At 43.3% G+C, this 22,983-nt stretch overlaps 1 protein-coding gene across 2 annotated transcripts in view; it reads left to right on the top strand.

Moving 5' to 3' along the window:
• The first annotated feature begins 2,533 nt into the window (after window positions 1–2,533).
• Window positions 2,534–22,983, top strand: part of Cd86 (CD86 molecule) — a 58,591-nt gene continuing 38,141 nt past the window's right edge. For both annotated transcript variants that reach the window (XM_087576827.1, XM_087576828.1), the window contains exon 1: window positions 2,534–2,656. The gene's annotated coding sequence lies outside the window, so the exon portion shown is untranslated. The remainder of the gene's footprint in view (window positions 2,657–22,983) is intronic.

The raw sequence follows: 22,983 nt of genomic DNA on the forward strand, positions 1-22,983 counted from the left end.
AGAAAACTGGGAATCAATCTACCTCAGGACCCAGCTCTACCATCCTTACTATATCCATATCCATATATGGCTATATCCATAGAGGCTTTAGTCATAACATCCAGAAACTGGAAACAACCTAGATGACCCTCAACTGAAGAATGGAGTATTACTTAGCTGTTAGAAAAAAATGATATTATAAAATTTATAGATAAGTGAATGTAACTAGAAAAAAAAATCCTGAGCAAGGCAAGACCCAGAAAGACAACCATGGGATGTACTCATGTATAAGTGGATATTTGTAGGATGATGTCATCACGCAGGTGTTGGCAGGTACAAGATAGAATGAGGCCTGTCATTGGACGAGAAGGATGGATGGGCGGGAGAAAAGTTTAGAGAGAGGAGGGGACTGGAAGTGAGGAGGAGAAGCAGCGGAGAGAACATGGAGGCTGATGTTAAGATTCCTCTCTGCACATTTACAGGTTGTTACGAATACTCTTAAGGGATGGATGTGTACAGGGCTTTGTATGTCTAGATGGGTAAATTATATCTTATCAATTGGATCTGAGGTTATTGTGTTGTGTGTTCTTTCATGTGGCGATTTAAGTTTAAGAGGGTATGTATTGGCCAGAGACACTAAGCCTTCAAGGAATTGGGATGTATATTTCTGACATGGTGGCAACCTGCCTTGAGAACTGGACGGGTAGAGAGATTGCTGCCAGGCTCAGAGAGAAGCCATCGGCAGTGTGATATGGGATGGAGCAGAGCAGGTGAGACGCTTTGCTGACTCAGATGAAGATATCCACCAGATATCTTGGGGCACTGCGGCGCCAGATCTAGTGCGGGATAAAAGACAACCTTTATTACAACTTTACAGCAACAGATATTAGCTCTTAAGTGAAGGGTAATCACACTATGATCCATAGACCCAGAGAGGCTAAGTAACAAGGAGGGGCGTACATGGGGCTCCCTGGCTGTCGGTGGGCATGGACACGGGAGGAGGAGGGAGGGAGAGAGTACAAGGAGAGATGAGGGGAATGGAGGAGCATTTCCATGTGGAAACCTAGTGCAGTGAAAACGTCCTGGAACCTATAAGGGTGACCGGAGCAAGGACTTGGAGGAATAGAGGATACGGAGCCTGAACTAGCCGTCTTCTGTAACCAGGCAAGACTTCCAGTGGCGGGTCTAGGACACCCACACAGCCACAGAACCTTCTATATAAAACCTGCCCTGCCTGCAAGATGTGCTGCGGCAACGAAGGCTCGGAGCTTGAGAGAGTGGTCAACCAATGACGGGATTAATTTGAGGCTCAAACTAGTAGGGGAATCCCTTGCCTGGAGGGCCAGAAACCGGAAGCTGGATAGCGCAGACACCTAGGATAGAGTCCAACATGACTGACCAAAAACAAAAACAAAAACAAAAACAAAACAATCAACCAACAACAACAACAAGAGCAAAACAAGTCAATGAAGTGATTCCTAACGATTATCTGCTATCCTCATATATGTGCACCTAATCACTGTCAGACATTTCCTCCAGCAGCTAACGGGAGCAGACGCAGAAATCCACCCCCAGACATTAGGCGGAGCTCAGGGAACCCATTAGAAGAGGGAGACTTTAGAAGTCAGAGGAGTCGAGGACACCAGGAGAACATAGCTGGCAGAATCAACTAAGCAGAGCTCGTGGGGGCTCACATAGACTTGAAGCAGCAATCCTGGAGCCGGACTGGGTCTTTGCTAGGTGCTCTGCATATGTTCTGTGATTGTGAACTTGGGGGTTTTGTGGGACTCCTTAGAGTGGAAGTGCAGTCGTCTCGGACTCTTTTGCCTACTCACGGTGCTTTTTCCTACTACGGGGTTGCCTTGTCCAGCCTTGATATGAGGATATGAGGTTTTGTTCCTGGTCTTATTGCATTTTTTTTTTCTATTCAGTGCCTTGAGTTCGGGCAGGATGTTCAAAAAAAACTCAGAAGCCCAAGACAAGCAATGTTGTGAAATCAATAGATATACAGGGAAAAAAAAAAAGAAAGAAAAAGAAAAAAAAAAGGAGAAACCACCTTGTTTGAATGAAAAGAGATGGCGTTTAGAAACTGTTGGTGGGCAGCAGGGTGGAGTGGCTCTGACAGACTTAGCTCCAGAGCTGCCTTGGCAGAGTCTCTTTATTGTCATACAAGGCACTTTTAGCAAGTCAATTTCCGCATACCTACACCCCTTATCTGCTCCAGGAACTGTCTGAAGGGTCACCTGAGCAATTCTCAGTCATACAAGGCTTCCCCGTTTGCCAAGTTATGTCTAGGGACGACGGTAGCTCTGTGTAGTGGACTCTTTATCTAGACAAAGTTGGTCAGTTGATTTCACAGCATTGCCTGTCTTGGGCTTCTTAGTTTCTTTTGAATATCACGCCGGAACTAAAGGCACTGAATTTTTTTTTTTAAACCTCAAGCTTTAAACTGAACTCGAATAACCTGCAAAGCAAAGAAAGGGTTAAAAATATCTTCCTCAAGTCTAAGAAAAGAGGAACAACTCTTAAGAAAAAGTCAACGGGGTACATAGTCATTGCTGAGGAAGACAGAGGAGCAAGCAGACGCGCGTAAGCGTGGCTCCTTGTGGGCAGCAGCACTTCAACCAGACTCTCGCGTTCCAGAACTTACAGAAGCACCCACGATTGATCCCAGATGGTGAGCGTTGCTTCTGCTCTTTGCAGTGTGGCTTATGAATTACAACCTCAGCGGGAGACTGAGATTGGAGACCACGATCTCATTTCTGTCTTTCGAGCCAGCTGCCTTAGACCCGTTCTCCTGTGCAGTGTATTTGTTTAATGACCCTAAGTGAGAGCGCCAAGAAGGGAGGGTGCTATTAAAGTAAAACGGGGCGACTGGCTCCCACATCAGGAAACTCGTTCTTTTCCTCTCTCTCTCTCTCTCTCTCTCTCTCTCTCTCTCTCTCTCTCTCTCTCTCTCTCTCCTTCCTTCCTTCCTTTCTTTCTTTCCTTACCTTTTCTACAATGATTTTTTTTTTTTTACTTCGGGTGGATAAGACTTATCTGAGGTACCAAAAGCAGCTGATAGTCGTAATTTTTTTCCCCCAAAGGTGATTGATTTGTGTTCCAGATATTGAGTATCTACACTCGTTGATTTTTAAGGCTGGGATGGGTTTTTAAATGTCTGTATAAGTATGAGAATGAGAAGAGGCACTTTTTTTGTTTAAAAGTTTGATCTAAAGGTGAAGAGGTCAAGTAGAGAGTAGGCAAAAGAAGAGAGGCCAAAGAAAACGCAGAGAAAGGGCACAGCCAGTTCGTTGAATGTACGGCTTCCACGTCCATGGACAGAGGGCCACCTGGGAGCAACTTCCCATTTAAGATAGAAACGTAGCTCGCCTATAGTTGTGCCTATACTGAACGGGCACAGGGCACTTGTTGTCATTCATTTACATTGTATATGTAATTATGTGTGATTGTGTATGCATTGTATGTAATCTAGGGATAATTTTAAGTACATGGGAATATGCAAATTGCTACCTCACTTTATACTGGGAAGGTGAATAGCCAGGATTTTGGTATTTGTGCAGATTCTCAGGGGTGACTGTATGCAAGAAAACAGCAACAACAATAGCAGCAGCAGCAGCAGCAACAACAACAACAAAAACTAAGACACAAAAAGGCAATGGGAGTAGCTCAGATACTCAGTGTCTGTGGGATGCTGGCGTGCTGTGTGTTTCGCTGGTGTTGTTTTATTAATGTCACGGTGGTGTCCGGACAAGCAGTATCGTTATATTAATTAATAGTCGAGCGGGGAGAAGGTGGAGATCGCTCAAAGCTCTAGGGCTCCGGAGGATGGAAGTGAAATCCTTTTGGCTGTGGCAGGTCCCCAGGGCTCAGGCTTCCAGGAGGCAGCCAGCCATGCCTGCCCTTCCTTTGCCCTTTGCCTGGGCAGCTGGAGGCTGATTCTTGGTCGTCCTTTGTTGTTCATTGCTGCACTTTGAGATTCCCTCTTCTACCCAGTGCCAACTGGTTTGAGAAGGGCCTTTGCTGCTTTTGTTTCTAAAGATTAGAGATTAATTTCCAAGTAAAAAAATTCTTTCTCCTCTAGAATAAATTTAATATATACATATGAAAAAAATTCATAACAGCGTTCTCATGGAGCTGTGGAAGTGATACCTCTGAACTGTGCTGGCTGTAGGATCACAAGCTGTAGGATCACAAGCTGCTGTCTGTGTGATGCTTGTTTAAGATGTTCTTTGTCCCAATGACCCAAGCCAGTTATGAGCAATAAATAGCATTAAACAATGTTGAACCTTAGAAATAAAAGCAATGCAGATCATAACAGAAAGTTATCAATTTTTTTTGGTCAAAATGACAAATGTTAAATTTCAAAGGCAAACAAAAATTTCCCACGCTACGAAGGGAAGAAGACTATGCACTTACATTGTCCCTTGATGGTTGTGTAGTCCCTCTGAACAAAACTCCGCTGAAACGCATTAGCTGTCCTCAAGTCTATACGCCGCTGAATGGTTCATTTTTTTAAAATTATACAGTGATATATGTCAGTAAAGGTTCTATGGCATGGATATTCTTCTTGTTATTTTTTTATAATGTGGAAAATCTTAGTAACAATTGTTTAAAAGTAGATGACTGGTTATTTTATGAAACACCCACAATGGGATATTATGAAATCGTCTTCAAGAGAGAAACTGCACCAAAGGGCAGTCTCCAATGTGCTTATGGGAAACGTAGGTGGCATGGGGCTGCCGGTTCTGTGAGTGGTGTGTACACGTGCACAATACTCACCAGACGTGTGAGGGTTTTTACTCTTCCCTGTATGCTTTCAGCTTGAACCATTTCTGTAGGGAGAAAATGAAAAGTAAAATTTAAAAAAAAAAAGGAAGAAGAAGTCATCAACTACACTGACTTTTCTGTGTCTGTGATCACTCAAAGTCTGTAGGAGCCCTCTGCCAAGGACTTCAGCCTTTTGTTTTGTTTTGAATTATGCTTTTTTGGTTTTGGCGGTTGCTGTGTATTTGAATACCTGACCCCACACAGACACATCTTCTAGGAGTGGGCCTTAAACAAGCAGCTGAGCCAGTCTAATCTTCAATCTCCCACTTGTCAAATGTGGCTGACAGTGAGGTCATATGTGGTTGTGAGGTCTTAGTGTGACAATTTATACTAAGTGTCTAGAATCTTGCTCTGATAAGAACTTAGTAATTACTATTATTAGTCATTTTATTATTACTGTGTTTTGTGCTTAAGAAACAGAGGGGAAGTTACTTATTAAAAATTAACTATTAATGACATGCTTAGGACTAGAATTCAGGAAGTTTAATGTCCTGTGTGCTGTCTTCCCTCCCCACGTGTTCATGGCCATGGTAGAATGATACCAGGCCACATTCCTAGAGAGCTGACCTAGAACAAGATGTGCCCAGGGAGAAGAGCAGCCTCCGTTGAGTGGCTGGTTCCTGTGGGAAGCTAAATACTGGGGAAAAAATGGTGAAATGAAGGAGACCGAGGGATAAGTCAGGCGCAGGGTGAAAGCATGAACCGAAGAGTTAATGGAAGACAGGAAATGGCTCAGAGTCTAGCTATGGTGGCGTCACCGAGGGAAAGATGCACGGACACTAGAATTCATGATTCTTCACCCAAATTTCCTCATCTCGTTTACAAGCTTAGATTAAGACACACTCTAGTGACCCCATTTTTATCTTATTTTGTAAAAAAAAGCCCCATCTCTAAATAATGGTCCCATTCCATTCTTGGAGAAGGATTTGGGTGGGTCGAACAAGCATAACTAGAATCTCAGGGAACATTCATACTTGATATCAATAAGCAGATGGACAAAGCCCACAATATAACTCAATAGAAAGGGAGAACACAAGTATAAAAGTGGTTGCTTGAAAAATTTTGAGTCAAGAAGAAATATTTTGAGTCACAGCAAGGTATGGTAGCCTAGGCCTTTAAGCCCAGCACCTATAAGGCAGAGGCAGGGGTATCTCTCTGAGTTCCTGGACACTCAGCTGTGCACTGGTGAGTTCCAGGCCAACCAGGGCTACACGGAGAGACCATTTCAACAAAACTGCAAAATTTGGGATGGAGAGGTGGCTATAGGGTTAAAAGTCCAGATGCTCTTCCATAGGGACTGAGTTCATTCCCAGCCCCTACACCAGGAAGCTTACTACTACCTGTAACTCCAGCTCCAGGGAGTGCAATACCCTTTTCTTGCACACACCTGCTGACGGGCAGATACAGACACTCATACCCATAAATAAAGTAAAATAAATCTTTTAAAAGAAAAGAGTCTGTACTACAGGAAGCCTTAGTGTAAGCAACCCAATTACCGTAGATCCACATTATTCAGATTCAAAGCTACCAGATTTATTGAGAGGCGACATCTAATAAAAAATAAAAACGAGTGAACATTTAGTTTATGTTAACTAGTTAGTAAATGACAGCCTGAAACTGGTAAGATTGGGGAAAGCTAAAATACTTAACTAACCAGAAAGTAAACCTAGTCTTACAGCGATTTTTTAACCAACTAAACAAGTATTCATGGAGAATCTGGGACTGTGGGAATTTGGAAGCACCAGGAGGAATACAGATGAAATGGATGTTGTGTTATTTGATAGTGTGATTTGGAATAGAAACAATGCTCATAAAATAGCTAAGGAATAGCTATAAAATAGCTAACCCAATGTGGTTAATTATTCAGTAGTCAATCTCTGTCTTTGTCTCTCTGTCTTTCTCTGTCTCTCTCCCCTCCCCTGTGTGTGTATCTCTCGCTGTGTGTCTGAGTCTGTGTCTGTCTGTCTGTCTGTCTCTCTCTCTTTTTCTTTCTCTCTTCCTCTCTCTCTCGTGTGTGTGTGTGTGTGTGTGTGTGTGTGTGTGTGTGTGTGTGTGTGTTTAGACAGGGGACCCCAGGCTAAGATCTCCTACTCTACCTCTCAAGAGCTGGACACCAGGTCTGACCCACAATGCCTCTCTCTACTATGCCTCGATCACAAATACAAATGGTAAAAAGTTCATTTTCTCAAATATTAAATGGCTAGCAATCAAATGCTATGAATGCATTTTCATTTGTCAGCCAGAACAGAAAAACAAACAGTCCAACAAGAAACAGGCAAAACTAGTAAGAGCACCAGTGGAAGGGGAAGCCCTGGGTCCTGCTAAGACTGAACCCCCAGTGAACTAGTCTATGGGGGGAGGGCGGCAATGGGGGGAGGGTTGGGAGGGGAACACCCATAAGGAAGGGGAGGGGGGAGGGGGATGTTTGCCCGGAAACCGGGAAAGGGAATAACACTCGAAATGTATATAAGAAATACTCAAGTTAATAAAAAAAAAAAAAAAAGAAAAGAAACAGGCAAAACATGTAAAAGGAGATTTCTCCAAAAAAGTATAAATGACAAATTACCACATTGGAGGATGATTGGCGTCATTAACCGCTGTTGAGATCAAAGTGAACTATTACCATGTTCCTATAAGAATATTTAAAATTAATAATGTTTTCAATAGTGCTGGTAGGATGCAGAGAAACAGGATCACTCTCTTTCAGGAAGTGTTAAAATGGTGTAGGCCCTTTGGAAAAATCTTCCGTGGTTTCTTACAAAGATAAACATGTTCTTACCATTTAACTGTGATTGCAATAGTTCCCATTTAGCCCAGGGAGATGAAAACCCATAATCACACAAAACCAGTACATAAATATCACATCAGCTTCATTTATAATAGTCAGATTCCAAAACAAGAAATGACTTTTAGTGTGAGTAGTTAAACACGCTTTGGAACACCATGGGGTAATACTCAGCAATAAAGAGAGATGAGCTCTTTGTACACACAAAAAGTCTGATGAATCGCTAAGGAATTACCTGTCCCTCAATGAAAGCCAGTCCCTCAACATTACAAGTTGCTTGTTCCACTTACCTGCCATTGTAACAGAGACAGGGACCAGACTGGCAGTTGCCATGGGTATGGTGAGGTGGAAGATAGAAGCGAGGGGCTACTGGAAGACACAATTATCAAAAATCAGCACAGGGGACTCCTGGGAATACCATCAGTCTATAGTGTGTGTGTGTGTGTGTGTGTGTGTGTGTGTGTGTGTGTGTGTATGTGTGTGTGTGTGTGTGTGTATGTGTGTATGTGTGTATGTGTGTGTGTATGTGTGTGTGTGTCTGTGTGTGTGTGTGTATGTGTGTGTGTGTCTGTGTGTGTGTGTATGTGTGTCTGTGTGTGTGTGTGTGTCTGTGTGTGTGTGTGTGTGTGTGTGTGTACATGAGTGCAGGTGCCCACGGAGACCACAAGATAAGAGTTGGATTCCCTTAGAGCTGGAGTTACAGGCAGTTAAAAAACTCTTGACATGGCTGCTGGGAACCTAACTCAGATCCCTTGCAAGAACAATACACACCTTAACCAGTGCTCCATCACTTCAGCTCTGTGCTTGGTAACGGCACATATCTCATGGGCCTACAGAGGTGATAGAATTTTATAGAACTTCACCCAGAGAAAGATGAGAGCATGAAACACTGGTGAAATTGGAATAGAGTTTGTGGATTGTTCATTGTTGAGTTCTTGGCTTTGACGGTCAAGAACAGTTATATAAGACATTACCATTAGAAGAAACTGGTAGAAGAGTATTCAAGATTTCCCCGTATAATTTTTTCTTGCTTCCTTTAAATCTACAATTATTTGAAAGTTAAAAAAAAGGTTCCAAAAAGTAATTTTTAAAAACTGAAAATGCTCATCTTAACTAAGTATTGAACACATGACAATCCAGCCCCTTCCCAAGTAATTTCCATTTATTGAATTGTCAATTTGTGGAGTTTTCAAGAATCTGAAAGCACGTGAGCACACACTAGCAGTACTCGCCTGTGTTTCTGGTTGAACTGTAAATGGGTGTCTTCCCCATGGACAGGGGAGGTACATGCCAACATGTATTCAGATTCTCCAATGCTCACTCTCACAGAGGGCACCTGTCTGGCCACTGCCTGCTTCTCTTGTTCATAATAGCTTTAAAAAAAATTCAGAATGGTCCTCATAACCTCATATATTTAAATGCTAGTCACCAGGAAATGGAACTGTTTGAAAGGATTAGAAGAATTAGAAGATATAGCTAGTGTGTCACTAGGGGTGGGATTAGAGGTTTCAAAAGCCCATGCCTGGCCCAGCAACTCCCATTCCACTTGCAGATCAGAATACAGTTCTTAGCTACTGCTCCAGCACTATGTCTGCCTGCCACCATGCTCCCTGTCATGATGATACTCAACTAAGCCTCTGAAACTGTAAGCCAGCTCCAATTAAACTCTTCCAAATAAACTCTTTTCATTTATAAGACTTGCTTTGGTCATGGTGTCTCTCCACAGCCATTAGATCAGAGACTAAGACACAGCCCTATGGCATTTTGGTCCACACTGAAAAGGCACTGAAGATGAGCAAATGTGTTTCTTTCCTTAAAAAGCTCATTAGTAGTAAAAAGATCAAAAAACAGAGGAGGCCAGGAGATAGTGGTCCTTCGGAAGAGCAGCAAGAGTTTTTAACAATGGGTCCCTTTCCCCAGCACTGAGCTTTGTCTTCTCTGATGGATTCTGGGAAATGGAATCTTCTTACCTAGAATATAGGGCGGTTGGCCTTCTGATTATAACCACGAGGGCAGGCCAAATGCAGATGAAGATGCTGAACCAAACCGCAAAGCCACCTAACTTCGTTCTATGTAAGGCAGAATGCCTAAAACACTGCTACAAAATCCAGCCCTGTGATTGGTAACCCTGTAAGTATCTCCAAGAACTACTTGTGAAAATCTGCTCTTTAGCCTTCCGGACGTTCGATATCTACATCCACTTCTAAGTTTCTTAGAACCTAAGGTGTGCTGCATGCTGGGTAATCATTTCTGCTGCGAAGCCAACGTCTCTAGCCCCCTTTTCTAAATTTTGAGATAAAATCCTGCTAAGTTGCCCAGGCTGGCCTCTAATGCACTAGTAATCCAGACAAATCTTGAACTTGTGATTTCCCTGCCTTAAGGTTGGAGTCTCTGACATTACACTTGCAGGTCTGTGCTCAACTCTCTATTCCTAGGTTGCAATGACTTGACTTTTTTTTTTTTTCCAGCATTAGGTTCTATGAATGATTAAATTCATGGTTGTACTTCTAATTCTAGAAGACACACGAATGACCATTACTAGAGAAATGCTTATATAGCTGGCTATAATTTTACCTCCATGGGGGCACAGATTTTTGCACAGAAACGAATATCACATCATTATTTAAACTAAGAATCGGCCTAGATGGTGAAGGGCGTTTAATAGTCAGTGGATGGATCAGTGAACTATTCCTGAAGCTGAAAGTGACATTTTAATGACAGAATATGACACGAGACCATGTGTTTTTTTTTAAAGAAAATAATATACAGCCAGAAGCAACAAGCACGACTCCCTTTAGATTGGGCAATTATGAGAAAAAGGGTTCTTTGATAGCAATTGCCAAATTCACAGTAAATTTACATCACTCTGCAATGAAATGAAGTACAAAGCAATCTTGTGGTTAGACCACAGAGTCGGCTCACCAGTTAAGAGCACCACGTGCTTCTCCTCCACAGTACCTGGATTTGATTTCCAGCACCCAAGGGTGGCTCACGGCCACATAAAACTGCACCTCTAAAAGATTAGATACCCTTTTCTGACCTCCTCAGCCACCAGCCACACATGGCACATAGACATCCGTGTGGACAAAAGACCCATACTTATAAAATAAACTAAAAATTTAAGTGTTAAAGTACTCTTGTAGTGAAGTTGAGCTTCTCAGCAGGACTGGCTTGTCAGAGACCCCCCAGACAATGGAAGTGAATGGTTTAGGTGTGTGCTTTCTGTCTAACCCATGGGGTATGATTGGCGGAAACTGTACTGTGTCTGCCTGTCAGGCCCTCTCCAAACAAGTCTCCACACTGTTGTCCTGTGAGTAAGGACAAAGCAGGACACCCTGGTCTTGTACTTCAAAGAGTCAGAAAGGTAAACTTTGTAAACATTTGATGAAGTGCTCTGGCTTTATGTAATGGCTCCGTGTCTGGGAGGGCTTGGTTTGGCCACTGTTTTACCTTGACCTCTTGACCTCTGTTAGGACAACCGGGACTCACAGGAGATTGAGGCAAACATGAGTAGAAATGTTTAGGAAGATACTACAATGGGGCCAGGATGTGGTGAGCCCGAGGCAGCAAGGAGGAGGCCGGGACTGTGTTTTATTAATTTACCCAGTGATGTTGGAGAAGTGAACATGGATCAGACAGGGATCCTGTGCAGAGGCTACTGCCAATATAGGGAGGGAAAATCACCAGAGCAGACACCTCTTACTCTGTGTCAAGAATTATGTCACACAGTATCATGTCCTATTATCTAATTTAAGCTTCATAACTGCAGATGGTGTTGTTCTCAATTCTTCACGAGTAAAAGATGCATCTTGAACATCACAAAGCTGGTATTAGAGCCAGTCTGCATGTGTGTGTGTGTGTGTGTGTGTGTGTGTGCGTGTGTGTGTGCATGCGTGTGCATGTGTGTGTGCATGTGTGTGTGCATGCGTGTGCATGTGTGTGCGTGTGTGTGTGCATGCGTGTGTGTGTGCATGCATGTGCATGTGTGTGCATGCGTGTGTGTGCACATGTGTGTGTGCGCATGTGTGTGCATGCGTGTGTGTGCACATGCGTGTGCATGTGTGTGCACATGTGTGTGCGTGTGTGTGCATGTGTGTGCATGTGTGTGCATGTGTGTGTGCGTGTGTGTGCATGCGTGTGTGTGCACATGCGTGTGCATGTGTGTGCACATGTGTGTGCGTGTGTGTGCATGTGTGTGCATGTGTGTGCATGTGTGTGCGCGTGTGTGTGCATGCGTGTGTGTGCATGCGTGTTCATGTGTGTGTGCACGCGTGTGTGCACATGTGTGTGTGCGCATGTGTGTGCATGTGTGTGCGCACGCATGTGTGTGCGTGTGTGTGCATGCGTGTGCATGTGTGTGTGCATGCGTGTGTGTGCGCACATGTGTGTGTGCGCATGTGTGTGCGTGTGTGTGTGCGCGCATGTGTGTGCGTGTGTGTGCAAGCGTGTGCATATGTGTGTGCATGTGTGTGTGCACATGTGTGTGTGTGCATGTGTGTGTGTGTATGTGTGTGTGTGCGCTGGGGAGGGGTACTTTTAGCAGCACAAAGGATCATGGTTATGTGTAGAGATTTGAACTCAGGGCTCCAGAAATGGCTTAATGGGTAAAATTCCTAGTGCGTAAGCGTGAACACCTAGATTTAATCCCCAATAACCTTGTAAAGCCACATGGCACACTTCAGAAATCCTAGAGCTGGGAAGACAAGGACTAGCAGATCCTAAGGGTTTTGTGGCCATCGTTCTACTGGAATCAGTGACTTCCAGGTTCAGTAAGAGATGCCCGATGTCTCAACAATGTCTGTGGAGAACGACTGAGGGAGACCCCGGAGATGGACCTCTGGTTTCCACGTGCATTCACATACAGGTGCACAGAAACACAAGTGCTCATGTACTCACAAACTCACACCACAGAGAAAATGGTACAATTTGCTCTGGTGACCAAGTGATAAAGGCAGGAGCCGGGAGAGAGCCAGTAGTCTCGATCCCGAACAAAATTACAGAGGAGGTTGGGAAATTAAAGGCTGTAACCTACATGTAGTCCCCAGTCATTGAAATAGCAGAGTAAAATAAAAAGGAAGCTTCATCAAAATTAATTGCATATATGTATGCATATAATTGTGTGTGTGTGTATATATATATATATGGAGAATCTGCACAAAATTGAGTCCTGTTTTCCTCTGAAGAGTTGCAACACCTATTAGCAGGAGGTCACATTCCCCATGGAAAATTCAGCTAGTTTACAGAGGCTGCCCACCTTCCGTGGAAACCTGGCTCCTCCTCCGTTTTAGCTGCCTTTACTTAAGAATATGACCTTGCTCAGACTTTCCAGACCTGAGTCTAAGAGCCTTCCTATTGAGAGCAGAAAGTCTGTCAGAGACAGCCCTGTGCAAAGGCAAGTGAGGAACCTGTCAGCCCACTTCCTCAGGGAAGCCAGGTCCTTCTTACCTGAGATCTCTGCCCTGGAAGGAGGGAAGAGTGGAAGGAGCTTCTCTCAGGCAGAAGGGAACTAGATTGTGAAATCAGTGAATGGAGAGTTCAGAAATCAGAAATCAGAAAAGTGAGCTTTCTCGTACACTGGCTGATCACTGTCTGTTTCCAGGATCTCTGGCTTTAACCATCAGGGCTGTCAGGGAAATGAAAAGTCAGAAAGGGGGAGTGGGAGGAGGTGGCCAAACTCAGCCTATTGAATGCTTGCACATGGATTTGTACGTGACCTTATACCATGGTCCCTTTATTTATTTGCCCATTTTGAGGGGTCTGATTCAGTTCTAGGGGGCCTCAGAACAAATATTTCATCAGATTAATGGAACTCTGCACAGGTCGTTAACATAGCAAAGCTCTGGGGTTTTGTCGTTTGTTTGTTTTCGTTTTGTTTTGTTGTCCATTAGAAAATTGAGTGGTTCCAAACTTTCCAGGGATAAGGTGTAAGTCCTTGAAAGGAGGAGAATCAAATGTGGAGTGGAAGGGGATGGAGCACGGAGTGTCTGTGATGGCCAGGGTCCATTCTGAGAGCTTCCTATAGCTGCCCTTCCAAGTCTTGGCAGCGGTCAAATGGGTTAGAGCTTTTCCACCAATGGAGAAGAATGAGAAACTAGTTCAGCCGCCAGCTCAAGGTCGCACAGAATAGAGGGACTCACTGGAGAAAAGTGCCAAGCCATTTAACATTCAGGTAACAACAACAACAACAGCAGCAACAGCAACAGCAGCACAACAGTAGGGTGCATCCATCTGCCCCTCTGACCACAATCATAAAACAAAATGGATTCAATTCTACACTCCACTGAAGATCACACAGGCTGTATCATCCTTGAAACACGGTTTCCTCATATGTCAGACATTTTACATGCATCGTGAAGATTAAATGAAGGACTGCAGGCATACAGTCACATCAAGGAGCCTACCTCGTTGGTTGGCAGATCCAGACTTAGTAGATACACTGAATCACAGGCTGGACCTGCAACTTAGTATCAAGTAGAGTGAATGACACGGGGAGAGAAATATGGCCCCGACTCTAAGGTGTAAGTGTAATTATCATTTACTTGATATAAGCACCATCTCCAAGGCTTACTGTCTCTGTCTGTTATCCTAGGCGTAGTCCTGGAAGCTTCTAGCCTCTATAATCTTATCCTGCCCGTCAAGTTTTCAGCCTCTGAGACTTACTGCTGAGTAAGCTCACCCCTTCCTGGTTCTTTCCCCTCTCCAGTTGGCTGATTCAACTCAGCTCTTCTGGCTCTAACTCCTCTCCAAGCTGACTGATACAATCTGGCTTCTCTCAGTTTCTGACTGAATTGCTCTGCTTGGCCTCATACTAACTTTGGCAACATGTTTTAATCCTCTGGCTCCTTCTCATTCTCTGGCTTGTTCTTTCTTCACCTGTGTCTTGGTTGCTCTCTCTTCAACCTGTCTCTGTAAAACTCTCCCCAGTAAAAATGCCACATTTCCTTCCTCTCTGCACTGCTCTCTTAAGTAGCTTCCCTTTCTTCTCTCTCTTTTTGTGACACTTGGGCATATCCTATTCTGTCAAATCTTTCTCTAATTCTTCACTTTGTCTGACTCTCAATTAAAAACCACTTTCAAACATGGGTGCTTCCTTCTACAAACTATCTTTCTTTTCATTGTTTGGGATTAAAGGTGTGTACTAAGGGCATGTCTATATTCCAGCCACAGGATGAAAGGTGTGTGCTAAGGGCTGAACCACACAACTAGAAACAGAATTTTGTTGTTGTTGTTGTTTCAGTAAATAAAACAACCTCAAGGTTCACAGTGTGATCCAATATCCTGCAACACTAAGGCTCTCAAGCCAAGAAAATTGAACACAATGAGAAGCTTTGTAGGGATGAATAAACACTGTTGTCTGATTGTGAGGAAGACACAGGCATCCTGAAAAGAGCAGGTAAAGGTGTCAGGAAGCCATTAATGGTAAAATACCCTTCATTTTGAGCACGCACAGACTTGCCATTGAGAAGGCAAGGGAAGGGGTCCCAGGCATGAGGAGCAGCTTATGGTGTATTCAAAGAAGCAAAGTCTTCAGAGAGCCTGGAGATCAAAAAAGAGTAACTGTGGGCTATACCCAGCAGGTAATTTGTACAGGATGAGTGAAAAAAATAGAACAGTAAAATTGAATTTAGATAGTGAACAGCAGAAGTGTGACCTAGCTTGTGAGGAACAAGGAACGGGTCTTTTAAGCCAGGAAACTGAGATGTCACAGTCTAGCAACAGGTGACAAGCACTCCAAATCTGGTCATTAATGAACCAGAAGCCGATGATGAGTAAGAGAAAGGCAAGGGAAAGTGACATAAACACGTGTGCACAGGAGCCACTGCATGAAAATGACCCACACACTTCTCCCTGACCGCCGCCATCCCAAGGGACCTAAATAAAAACAAGGGGACACCTCTCTTTAAAAATAACCTCTTTTGTTTGTATGCAAATGGGCCATGCACAGTGAAAGCCACTTAGATGCAGTATTTGTCTCCAAGTCCTGACACAGAAAGGTCACGTTGGCTTAGAAATGTCCTTCAAAATCTCAACTTTTCCCATTACGAGAGCATCACCATCCAGTGTAAGGCTTATTTCAGATTGTTTTCAGTCTAAAGGAAGCTCAAAGGGAGGCCCTTTTCAAAAGTGAGGACCAGGATGAGTAACTGTTGATTTTTATCAACAAAATTTCTTCTAAGTAGCATCATCCATTAGAATCTTCTAGAGAGAAGGATGTGAAAGGAGTAGAAAGCAGCTGCAAATGTTAATTAATAAATCCAGGTGTGGGAGTGCACATCCCAAGGGTTCACCAGTGTCCCGTGCATTGCTTCTGGTTTTAAAGATGTCAATTAAAACCAAAAATTTAAAGAGGTCCTTCTCCCACTCCTGTGGTGAAATGGAATCTTTTAAAAAAAAAATCAGCTTCTTTTTAAAAAACAAAATTAGTCATTTATACAGGCTTTCTATGTGCCCTGACCTATTTTATTTTACTTTGCCATGCACATCTTATTTAGACCCCTGTCCAGATATTTTTGCATAAGATACTTTCAAAAATCCTTGACTTCCTCAAATTTGAAATATGCTGTCATTTTTACAAAAACGTGTTACTTTTGTTATGCATGCTCTGCCCTCCTCTGTAGAGACAGAAGAAAACATGGTCTGATGTCTTCCAGCAACTTTGACCTTTAGAATATTACATCATTCTGAGTTTTCTAAAAGGGAGTCTGAGGGAAATGGTAGTTTCTCAGAACAGATAAGCCAACAGGGTACTTGGTATGCAGAACCTGAGTTTCCTTAGTTCTCAGGCAAGTTCACAATCACTTGGTGGTCAGACCCCTGACCTTGCTGAATGGGTACAGGTTTCCTCATTCAACTTCAGGCCCCAAGGGGGCAGGGGCTATTCTCCAGCTCTCCTTGAGCCCAAGGCCAGAGATCTCCAACGATGTAATGACGTCTTTAATTTCATGTGTTGTTGCAAGACAGAAAATTTTGCAGGAATACAAAGGAATAAAGAGAAGTCAGGCCTGTGTGCACCTCTGTGTGTCTTCAGAGCCTGCAGTTAACCCAAGTTCCTCCATAGCTCCTTCCACGAGGTGTCTGGGTGCCCAGTATGGCAGGCAAGATAGGAAAAGTTCCCTGAATGCCTTTTTGGAATACCCTGGTCAGTCTCCAGTGTCCCTAGGGTGACTGGTGATCTCCCCATTGCTCCCCATGTGGTCTTTCTTTACCTTACCCTTGCTTCCCTGACTTAGGTTCTATCTGGTTCCCTATGAACCAGTGGTGTGCTTTCCACACACTTCCCAGACGCCCCAGATTCCATTTTGCCTGTCTTCGCCAGACTGCAGGCCTCCGTCCGTCCCTCAGACCCTGGATGTTGGGATCATGGCCCTCATCTGCCACAGCTGTAGTCACCTAGTTTCTCATATTCTCTGCTGCCTACAGCATTAACATAGGTACCTCTGCAGATGCTCCAGGTCCTAGCTCAGGAGCACCCTGTCTGGAGTATACGCGCCCCCAAGGCAACTTTTATCTCCTCAACGATATTTTCATATAAGCCCCCTTTAATAAAGTGAATGATGTCTTCGATTTACCTAATTGTAAACTGTTAAAGTTTATAGTTTTTGAAGCTATCATGTATCTGGAGAAGAAAACAAAGTCTGCTCTCAATTGAAAACGCCCTGCAAATACCCCAGGCAGCTTGCCTTTTCTGATTTCTCCCTAGAGACTATCCCGGTGAAGCATGTCCCGGGTTGTAGGTTTTATGTTCAAAAACTGGTAGAATGCATCTGACAAACTATAGACGTTGGCTCTTTCCTAGTCTACATGAGCGACGGATGTAAATTTGCATCACAAGAAAGTGAATAAAGGACAGGCTGGGACAGCTAAGGAAACAGGGAAGCCAGCTGGGGAGAGTGGGGTGGGTGTGGGAGGGGTCTGTAGGAGTTTGTGAGATTGTCCCTTACTATGTCAGTGACTCACTTGTACAAATAAAATAAAATAAAATAAAATAAAATAAAATAAAATAAAGCCTAAAAAATATCGGAAGAGAAAAACAGAGACCTCGAATGCTCTTACTATATAAAATGTGCTTATGGGATAGACCAAGATAGCATCCCCTCTCAAAGAGAAAAGAAACCTATCACATTTCTAAGAATGTACTTCTAGAAAAGAAAAGAAAAGAAAAGAAAAAAGAAAGAAAAAGAAACTGGGCACTTTTATTTTTCTTAAATTTATCTGGCCCACAGAAAGTGGTGGATTTTTTTTTCTTTCACTTACTTAAGGAATTGACATAAAAACCTATGGTTCTGCACCAGAAATATGCATAAATTATCAAGCGCGGCTATAAATACAACGCTGGAGATTTTTCTCAGCACTGCTGTATGCATGGCATTTTGATGACCACCGTGGAACATGGGGAAGTGAACCTTCGAATGCTAATTCACTTTCCCACTAGTGCAGGAGTCGAAATGTCATGTCATTGATTTAGTTGCTTTGCCAGGAATCAGTGTGCGTGCGTCTTTAAATTAATAGCTTCTATTTTTAGAACAGTTTAGGTTCTTTCTTTCTTTCTTTTTTTATTGAGCAGATAGCACAGAGAATTCCCAGCTCTCTGTATCCACCCGGCACCCAGCTTCCTCTGCTGTTACCGCCTTCAGCGAGCGGGTTTGTTAGGGCCAATCGACAGGGCTTCACGTAGAAGACTAAGTTTCTTTCTTACGCATTGCATGGTTTTATCAAGTGCGTGCTGCCATGACCGCCATTATACTACCATACATGATGGTGTGTACCATCATCTTAGCCCCTCCACCTTCGTCCTCACTTGATGATTGTTCTGGCAACTCTCAATCCCATTTTACGGTCTCTGTGTGTCTCCTTTATCAGGACATCATGCTATTGGAATTGTATAGTATGTAGGCTGTTCAGATTGGCTTCCCTACTCAAGTTGAAAGCATTTAAGTTTTCGTGTATTTTATATCCTGGTGGCTTCTTTCCTTTTATCATTAATAATTTTATCATTAATTGTATTAATCATTTTATCATTTTATTATAATTCATACATCACTGCATCGAAGTATAAATTATCCATACACCTATTGAAGGTTTTTTCCTCCATGTTTATCACTTGAATGCCTTCTTTGAAGAAGTAGTCTATTTAAGCATCTTTTTTAATTTTAAGATTTATTTTAATTTTTAATTATATGCGTGTAACTGTGTGTGTGTGCGCATGTGCACGTGAGTGCCGGTACCAGCAGAGGACAGTCAGAGCCTCCTGAAGATGGAGCTACGGACAGTTATGAAGTGCCCAACACCAGTGTTGGGAATCAGACTCGGGTCCTCTTGTTCCCAGCGTTTAAGCAATTGTAAACAAATCCGGCATTAATGTTGTGAGTAGGTGTTTATGTGGGTGTTTTTAACTCCACAAAAGCAATGTGCTCTGGAGCGTGATTTCATCTCATACAGCAAAGGAATGTGCAGTTTTTTAAGAACTTCTAAGTGGTCGTCCCAGCATTTCTATCATGTTTTCCCACCGTGAATGAGTGGGTGCTCCTGTTTCTCCACATGGTTGCCATTCTCTGCTATTCTCTGGTATTTCTCTTGTCATCATTTTGACTGGGAGCTCTGTGGTGGCATGGTAATGGTCTTCTTTGCATGTATTATTCTCTTCCTGTGTCCTTTCTTTGACCAGATACATAATCAGATCTTTTGCCCATTTTCACCTTGGGATGTTTGTTTCCTTGTCATTATATTTTAAAAACATTTTCAAAATTTATTCATGTACATGAGCACTCTATTGCATGTATGTCTGCACTATAGAAGACAGCATCAGATCCCAGATGGTTGTGAGCCACCAAGTGGTTGTTGGGAATTGGAGTCAACCAGTGCTCTTAACTACTGAGCCATCTCTCCAGCCCGTTGTCATTTTATCTTATGTCATTGCATATTTTGGATCACGGCTTCTTCATCATATCACGTACTTTGGAAATATTATTCTTCCAGTATGTGGCTTATATTTTTCCCTCTAAATAGTGTGTGTGTGTCTGCCTTAAGGAGGAAGGCTTCTGCATGTATAGTTTTACAGTAACAATAAAAGGAAAATTCACTGGGAATGCTTTATGTATTGTCCCAGAGGATCAGAGGGAAGTAAGGACCCATTAGAGGTTCATTGAAAGGGCAGACTTAGGTCCTAGGGATGATGCCAGCTATTCTGATTTATTAGAACTTTATTTTTATTATTTATTAATCTTTTTTATTATTTATTAACAAGGTTGAGAGCTAGAGAGATGCTCAGCTCTGGGCTGCACTAATTCTCAATTAAGGGACGGGGCTGGAGAGATGGCTTAGCACTTAAGAGTACTGGCTGCTCTTCCAGAGGACCCAGACTCAATTTCCAGCACCTTGGTGGCTCACAATCATCTTTTAAAACTCCAGTCCCAGGGGATCCTGCATCGTCTTCTGGCTTCTGCAGGCACTGCCCACATGATACTCAGACATACATTCAGGGAAAACAATCAACACACATAGAAAATAAATAAATCTTTTTAAAAGAAGAGCAGTTCGGGAATTATGCTCACAGATACATTTCATTGACCTTGCATGGGTTTAAACTCTGTTCAGGAATATAAACACACATGAAACACTCACTTCCCTTATGCAGTGTGTGAGTGTATGTGTGGTAGGTATGTGAGTGTGTGTGCAGGGGATGGGCGGGGGGGTACTTGGATTAGACACAATATTTTACAGATTTTGTAAAAATATTTACTTAGTACACTACACTCTCAACTTGATTTTCAGATTGCTTTGAAGATGGTCTCACTCTGTCAACTATGTTGGTCTTAGACTCATTCTGTAGCCCAGACAGGCCTTCAATTTGATATCCTCTTACCTCCAAAGTATAGGAGACCCAGTTCCTATGTTTCTTTTAACTCAGTGTAATCCTACTACTGAACCTGCATTCTGCCCTGTGTTAGATACGGTTTTACTGATGTGAACGGACACCATGACCAAGGCAAGTCTTATAAGGACAACAGTTAATTGGAGCTGGCTTACAGGTTCAGATGTTCAGTCCATTGTCATCAAGGTAGGAGCATGGCAGTATCCAGGCAGGCATGGTGCAGGAGGAGCTGGAAGTTCTATATCTTGTTCTGAAGGCAAACAGGGAAAAACTGACTTCCAGGCAGCTAGAATGAGGGTATCCAAGCCCACTCTCAGTGACACACCTACTTCAATGAGGCTAGACCTCCTAATAGTGTCACCTCCTAATCGTGTATAGGGCCAAGCATATACAAATATCACATGCCCCTAGGACAGTAGATTCCATTCTGCTGGTCACCCAAGGGATTCCTTTTCTTGTTTCAAAGAAGTTTACCTGTGTCTGATGAAAGGCTTTGCATCTTCATTTGTGTTGGCTGCTATGGGGATATGAGAACCTTCACTAGCAGAACCCACCCTTGTCTGAGGAGTCTGGCAGCTCCCTACCTTATTTATACACCGAGGGTAGGAATATCTGTTGAGACTGCAACCTGAGCTGAGGTTAGCGCCTCTCTAGGTGTGAGTCATCGAGCCCTTAGGAAGTCACTACCGTGGGACACAAAGGGGAGGGTGCTTGGGTGTCCTACAAGTCTCCCTGGTCTTCTCTTTCTCTTGCAGTTCAAAGGGAGGAAAGATTCTAGAGATGCAGGGGCACCTACAGGAATCACCTATAATGGGTGTTTATCTCTCATGTCCCCATGTCCCAGCACACATCTCTGTATCAAGAATATTCAGAAAACAAATACCGACAAACATCACAATAAATAATGCAGTTATGAGTATTTATGGGAACCTCTTTGTTCTGTATTGAAACCATTTCTACCACCATCAAGAATTCTTTGAGACTGCCTTGCAACACAGGCTACAGAGGACCATGTAGCAAGCTTGTGGCTAAAGTGGGGAAATGGACCTAGACATCTGTTTGGGTGTTCTAAATGTCTTCGGGTTCCTGGCTCTGTCATGCAGAATATAGGTCTCAAGTAGGTACCCCCAGAAGCCATCTCTTGGGCAATGATTGGGTATGACTTCAGTAAGGCATGCTCCCTGAACATGCCCATGCCACCTCTGCTTCATCTCCCTCCCCTGCTTTTCACTGTAGCTTTGGCCTGAGCTGAGAACATCTCTGAGGAAGTGGAGTGACTGGGTAGAAAGCAGCTTCCCAAGGTTCCAATAGCTTTCTCCTCGCCAAGCACAAGGAACCTATCAGTGTCTGGCACAGTTAACCACCATCTCTGTGGCACCCTGTTTGCCCTCACCTCTGATGACATGATGAGAGTCAGAGGGGACTTTTGATTGACTGAGAGATGGTCCTAAACACCGACCCGGAGACGAGAGCAGGGAGGAGGCAGAGACCTAACCCAATCACATTAAGCCCACCCCCTGCCACTGTTTTAAGATAACACGAACTTTGGCTCATCAGAGATGATGCTGATTCTACACTGCCGAGTTCCCCCTGCTAGAATATGTGTTACTGACTGTGGGAGAGAGTGCTGGGTGGAAAGGGGCTGTTGATTGGGCTCCTAAAGACCATAACCAGTTGGGAGTGTGATTGGGCCAAAATTCTGGTAACTGGCTGAGAGGCAGAACTACTGAGGGATTTTATATCTGCTTTCAGCGAACCTAGAACAGTCCAATAGTATATTCTGGTGATTCTAGGAAGTAGGACGAGAATGAGTATCTAAATGATCCGCATGGATGCGTTGGGGGCTGAGTAGCAGTAGACTTGGGAGTGTTCTCAAAATGATGTTTCCATCTGGTTCTCTTAACGGGGGTTACATTTTCTAGAATGACAAGTGTTGGTCTAGCATGTGCAAGGGCCTGGGTTTGCTCCCCAGGGGGGGAAATTTTGATAGAAGCATATTAAATGTAATTTACCTCGTATTTTAATATATTTTAAAGATGTACTTTATTTGTGTGTGTGTGTGTGTGTGTGTGTGTGTGTGTCTGTGCAGGCACACTCGTGTGTCTGTGTGTTTGTGTCTGTATATCTGTGTTTATGTATCATAGAAGGAAATGTCAGATCCCTTGGAGTTGAGGTTGTAAGCATTTGTGAGCATTTGTCTGACACGAGTGCCAGGATCTAAACTCCAGTTTTCCAATAGAGCACTAAATGCCCTTGACCGCTGAGCCAACTCTCTACTCCCACCCTGCGCCCCCTGTTGTATTTTGATTTTTGAGCTCGTGGAAATAAAAAACACTTAAAAACGAAGTGACATTTTAAAGAATTCCCCTATACTGTGATAAGTGCATGAATTTTTTTAAAAAATATGCTCCAACCAAGGAACCACCAGGGACATTTTCAAATAAATAACAAAAAAAAAAGTACGTTTGTAAAATACAGGGGGCACCCCTGATTCCAGTAGCTCTCATCCGATAAA

This window comes from Rattus norvegicus, chromosome 11 (genome assembly GCF_021556685.1).
Source record: "Rattus norvegicus strain SHRSP/BbbUtx chromosome 11, alternate assembly SHRSP_T2T, whole genome shotgun sequence".
Classification (NCBI taxonomy): Eukaryota; Metazoa; Chordata; class Mammalia; order Rodentia; family Muridae; genus Rattus; species Rattus norvegicus.